We start from the raw sequence: 6,108 nt of genomic DNA, 5'->3' as shown, positions 1-6,108 counted from the left end.
GAGCGAGCATTCAGATGGAGGTGTGTTGCTGGGAAAGTGGGGAGAGTTGGATGGGAGAAATGGGGAGGAGTAGATATGATCAAATTTCAGTGTATATCTGTATGAAATTCTTAAGAATAAAAAATGAAAATTAAAGGAATTGAATTGCAGGATAACTCAAAAAGCCTGGAGGGCAGCTTTCAGCATAATCTTCCATCAGACCTGCCCTGTGAGCAGAAACCCATAGCAGCTAGAAGAGATTCACGGGCCATGAGTACTGAGGACCAAACAGGACCTTTGAGGAGCCATGAGCACGAAGGACCAAACAGGACCGTTGTGGAGCCATGAGCACGAAGGACCAAACAGGACCGTTGCGGAGCCATGAGCACGAAGGACCAAACAGGACTGTTGCAGAGCCATGAGCACGAAGGACCAAACAGGACCGTTGCGAAGCCAGAGAGGATACTTCTTTGCACTCTTTACTGCTCTTTGGTTTATGAATTGAATTTCATAGGAATGACAAGAGAGGGCCAGCAAGATGGCTCAGAGCTTTTGTTGAGAAAGCCCAGTGAGCTGAGTTTGATGACAGGAACCTGCAGCGGAAGGGGAGAACAGTTCTCAAGGTTGTCCTCAGACGTCCATCTGTAATCCGGAAGGCATATGACAGCGTGTGCACGTGTGGAAATCTTGAACCCACTGTTCCTTGTCTGCCACATAAGGAGGATCATCTCTATGGTGATGAAGTCCACGGCATAATTCCAGAGAGAAGCTTACATGCTGACTTGTCTGGTGGAGAGTTTGAAGTAGTGAATTTGGAGTCAGGTTATAGAGGGTTTGGAAGCCACATCAATATTGCAGTTCTTGCCACATCAAGTGAGGACCCTGGGGATGGAAGCAGAGCTTGATCCTGCATGAGCAGGGCTGTGCATTGGCTGTGCTGCTCTTCTGCTTCCTTCTATTGTGGATTGTCAGGGCTGATCTCTGTGCTGGGAACCCTTAGGAAGCACACCCACGTACAATATTTTTTTTCTTTTTTCTTTTTTTTTAGACAGGGTTTCTCTGGCTGTCCTGGAACTCACTCTGTAGACCAGGCTGCCCTCGAACTCAGAAATCTGCCTGCCCCTGCCTCCCAAGTGCCGAGATTAAAGGTGTGCGCCACCACCGCCCAGCTAGCTATGCACATACATTTTTAAAAGATCAATAGAAGCAAACAGTTGCAGAGAATGATGGGGTTTAATGGCAGAGCACTTGCCTAGCACGTGTGAGGTTCTGGCTTTTAGCCCTTAGCTTGAATACCATAAAGTCGGGCTGGTGAGATGGCTCAGTGGGTAAGAACACCAACTGCTCTTCCGAAGGTTCTGAGTTCACATCCCAGCAACCACATGGTGGCTCACAACCACCTGTAATGAGATCTGACATCCTTTTCTGCTGTGTCTGAAGACAGCTACAGTGTACTTATTTATAATAATAAACCTTTGGAGTGAGCAGAGGGAACAGAGGTCCTAAAAGTCAATTCCCAACAACTAGATGAAGGCTCACAACTATCTGCACAGCTACAGTGTGTACTCATATACATAAAATAAATAAATAAATCTTAAGGAAAAGAAGACATGTTTTCCTTTTGAGAGGTGCTTTGGTCATGGCGTTTCTTCATAGCCGTAGAAACCCTAAGACAAAGCTCTTTATAGGACATGTTATACTAGGAACAGAAGCTACCCTTCCAAAGCTCAAGCTCTTCAACAGGCAATGTAAAACCAGAATTTCAACATAGCTCTTCTCTAGGCTTGAACTTGCAGCCTGGATGAGTCTATACACATGTACTTCTTGACTTTTAAAACTATAACATTTCTGTGAGGGTGAGGGTAGGAAGAATTGGTTTGAGGTATTCACACTCCAATCAAATTGCATATAAAGTCACTTTACCTTTTGTCTTACTATGGTGCGAGTGATTGCACCTAAATGGGATTCAAGCTATTGGCACCTTTATCAAAATGACACACAGAACCAGAGATGTGTGGCCTTGCACAGCTTCTATCACATGGTAGGCTTCTGCTGTGGTAAACATTAATTTGGGTTTCTACCCCACTTTAGGCCATGTGATAGTTTGTATATGCTTGGCCCAGGGAGTGGCACTATTAGAAGGCATGATCCTGTTAGAGTAGGTATGTCCTTATTGGATAGGTGTGTCACTGCATATTAGTCACTGAATGCATATTTCCCAACACTATCTGGTACAGATGTCTTGCTCGCTGACCAGCATTTACCTTTAGAGAGAGACACTGTCCTGAACGAGCAGTGTGTGCTAGATGTGATGGTTTGTAAATGCTTGGCTCAGGGAGCATTTACTGAGGATGTGGCCTTGCTAGAGTAGGTGTGTCATTTTGTGTGTGGGCTATAAGACCCTCATCCTAGCTGCTGGGAAGCCAGTCTTTTGCTAGCAGCTTTCAGATGAAGATGCAGAACTCTCTGCTCCTCCTGCACCATGCCTGCCTGGATGCTGTCATCTTCCCGCCTTGATGATAATGGACTGAACCTCTGAACCTGTAAGCCAGCCCCAGTTAAATGTTGTCCTAATTAGAGTTGCCTTGGTCCTGGTGTCTGTTCACAGCAGTAAAACCCTAACTAAGATAGGCCATATAATTCCCAAATAAAAGACACAAAATCTTTAGTTTTATAATAACCTTAAAGCACTAGGGCTGGGCAGATAGTAACCCTCTATGCTATTTTGTCTACTTCCCTGTGGTGATCCTCCAGATATCTATTAATGGCCATGTTCCACTTGGGCCACCTCCTACTCCAACAAGCCAGCCCTCATGGCCATGTATACACAATCTACCTACTCCCTGGCGACTACTTCCTCCTGCCTCCTCTCCCTCATTGTCCCTGCCTGAGACCCCAAGCCTGGGGACATTCACTCTCTTCTGCCCAACCTATGCTGTAGGCATTTTTATTAACTCTTCAGGGATAACTTGGAGGGCCAGGTTTATACAAGAAAAGCTGGAGTACATTAGGATCTCCCTGTCAGGGCAACCAGATCTTGGAGGTCAGCATTAAGCATCTGAATATATAGTAGTACCAGACCAACCCCATACAATATTCTTTAAAAAAGAAAAGTATAAAAACCTTACATGGTTAAAGGTGTAGTCAAGTCACTTCATAAACTAGTAACATACTTGCTGATTATCATTTTCAAGTCTTACATGCTGTGTATGACGGCTTTACTTTACTCTTACCCTAGCAGTTGTACAGTGGTTTCATTTTCAGTGACATCACAATAAACTTGTGAGTTCCACATTGTTATGCTCTAGAATGTTCAGTGACCATGACGTCACTAGGAAGCCAGAATTTTATGCTCCTTTATGTTCTTATGGGACCACCATTGCATATTGGATCCATCATCGACCAAAATGTTATAGGAGAGCAGCTGTAGAGCCAAGGGGGAAGGGCTACCGTGGAGCAAGTGCCTCCTTCCTTCTTGAGGAGGGAGTCACAGAGAAGAGTGAACATGTTAGTTTGCATCTTTTGCTTTATTTCATCTCCTCAGGAACTAGCCTTAAAATGAAGCCTAATGCAGAGAGATCGCCGGGCAGGAGGTGGCAGAGGTGACATTCAAATCTAAGTTTTCAGGAAGTGTCCCCCAACTCTAGAATAAAACCCACACCAAATTGTGACTTTTAAACCAAATATTTATGCCTATTCTGTTTTCATAAAGATAACTAGTTGTCAAATCAAATTTTTAATATTAAGTTTTTCTTAATCTATTATTTATTTTATGTATATAAGTACACTGTAGCTGTCTGCAGACACACCAGAAGAGGGCATCAGATCTCATTACAGATGATTGGGAGCCACTATGTGGTTGCTGGGAATTGAACTCAGGACCTCTAGGAAGAGCAGTCAGTGCTCTTAACCACTGAGCCATCTCTCCAGCCCTAAATTTGCTTTATATGTCTAAAAAAGCTAGTTTTATGATGTAAAAATATTTTTTTTTCTGTAGAAAACAGTACTTTAAAAATAAAACCACTAATTTCTATGTCATTGGGCAAACATATCTTCCTTAATAAGATCAGGAAAACTTTTAAGAATGCAAGTCCCACACCCATAAGACATGAGAGATTGCAGACCCCACAGCAGATAGACACTCTTCCGTTTAAAAAACAATATGCATATGTATTCTTAAGCACATGTAGTATATGTATATTCATATATATATATACACACATATTGTGGTGGTATGCATAAAAATGGCACAAAGGCATGTATAATTGGTTAGTCACCACTCTTAAATTTATTTTTAAGATTTATTTATTTTATATATATGAGTACACCATTGCTCTCTTCAGACACACCAGAAGGGGGCATCGGATCCCATTACAGATGGTTGTGAGCCACCATGTGGTTGCTGGGAATTGAACTCAGGACCTCTGGAAGAGCAGTCTTAACCACTGAGCAAACTTTCCAGCCCTTGTCACCACTCTTAATAGGATTGGAAGAATTAAAATGTGTATATGTCCTTGTTAGAGGAAGTGTGTCACTGGGAGTGGGCTTTGGTGTGGGCTTTGAGGTTTTAAAGGTCACACCCAGCCCAGTGTTTCCTCTCCCTCTCCCTGTCCCTCTCTCTCTCTCCCTGTCCTTGTCCCTGTCCCTGTCCTCATCCCTGTCCCGCTCCCTCTTTGTGTCTCTGTCCCTCTCCCTCTCCCTCTGCCTGTGGATCAGGATGTAGCTCTCAGTTACCGCTCCCCCTGGAGCGCTACCATGCTCCCTGCCATGATGACAATGGACTAAATCTCTGAAGTTGTAAGCAGTACCACAATTGAATGATGTCTTTTGTAAGAGTTGCCTTAGTCATGATGTCTCTTCACAGCAATAGAACAGTGACTATGATACAGTTTCACAGACACTATATTTAATGATGCTGTATCCATTATGTGGTATATGAAAACCCATTTTAAGCCTGGCAGAGACCAGCGCTTTCCTGTAACTGAAACGATTTATGTTTTCCACAACTTGAGTGTGGCAGATCACAGTAGGAATGATCTCCCTCTCTACTGATTAGAAATCATACTTCGGAAAGAGCAATAGATTACTGTAGTTAGAAGTAAAGTTGCCTGGCAGTGGTGGCGGACACCTTTAATCCCAGCACTTGGGAGGCAGAGGCAGGCGGATTTCTGAGTTGGAGGCCAGCCTGGTCTACAGAGTGAGTTCCAGGACAGCCAGGGCTACACAGAGAAACCAGGTCTTGAAAAAACAAAACAAACAAACAAACAAACAAACAAAAGAAGTAAAGTTTAGGATATTAAGATAATGACCTGTGCCTTGATAACCTGGGCCAAGGTTGTTTAGCATGGGAAACAGAAACCTACCTAAGATTGGCACTCCTGGTTGGGTCTGTTTGCTCATGGGGTGTATTCATCTGGAGGTGGTGAGAGCTTGGGTCAGCCTGAGCTGTAGAGAAGAAAGACATTTGTGGTTGTCTTAGTTAGGGTTTTACTGCTGTGAACAGACACTATGACCAAGGCAACTCTTATAAGGACAACATTTAATTGGGGCTGTCTTACAGGTTCAGAGGTTCAGTTCATTATCATCAATGCAGGAACATGGCAGCATCTAGGAGGGCATGGTGCAAGAGGAGCTAAGACTTCTCTACATCTTCATCTGAAGGCTGTTAGCAGAATACGGACTTCCAGGCAGCTAGCAAGAGGCTCTTAAAGCTATACCCCCAGTGACACACCTACTCCAACAAGGCCACACCCACTTCAACAAGGCCATACCCACTCCAACAAGGCCACACCTCCTAGTAGTGCCACTCCCTGGGCCAAGCACATACAAAACCTCTCACTGGCCTTGCAAGTCCCAGAGCCTTCCTAAGTTTATCAAAGTGTGTGATGTTGGGGCACCACAGACAGAAGACACTAAGCACCAGTGCCCTGGTTCTTCTGTTCTTCTTCCTCTTGTCCTCCCCTCCCCTTTCCCTCACCCCCTGTCTTCTTGCATTCTGCTCTGTTCAACTCCTTCACCCGTAGCATCTTTTGCTTGTCTCTGCTAGTGATTAAACCCAGGCTCTCTCAAGTGAATACTAGGCAGGTGAGCTATTCCTTAGCCTTTTTTCATTCCTTTTCCTTCTTTCTT

The 6,108-nt window shown here is 44.1% G+C and overlaps 1 long non-coding RNA gene across 1 annotated transcript; it reads right to left on the bottom strand.

The window, feature by feature from the left end:
- Positions 1-439: 439 nt before the first annotated feature.
- Positions 440-3,224, bottom strand: LOC116076021. Its single transcript, XR_004112784.1, has 2 exons — positions 3,108-3,224; positions 440-765 (listed from the first exon to the last, which is right to left on the bottom strand). It is a non-coding gene; the product is annotated as an uncharacterized LOC116076021 (long non-coding RNA).
- Between the last annotated feature and the right edge of the window lie 2,884 nt (positions 3,225-6,108).

The sequence above is a fragment of the Mastomys coucha genome, unplaced genomic scaffold (assembly GCF_008632895.1).
Source record: "Mastomys coucha isolate ucsf_1 unplaced genomic scaffold, UCSF_Mcou_1 pScaffold4, whole genome shotgun sequence".
In the NCBI taxonomy this organism is placed as follows: domain Eukaryota; kingdom Metazoa; phylum Chordata; class Mammalia; order Rodentia; family Muridae; genus Mastomys; species Mastomys coucha.
This window is presented reverse-complemented; position numbering and strand designations above follow the sequence as displayed.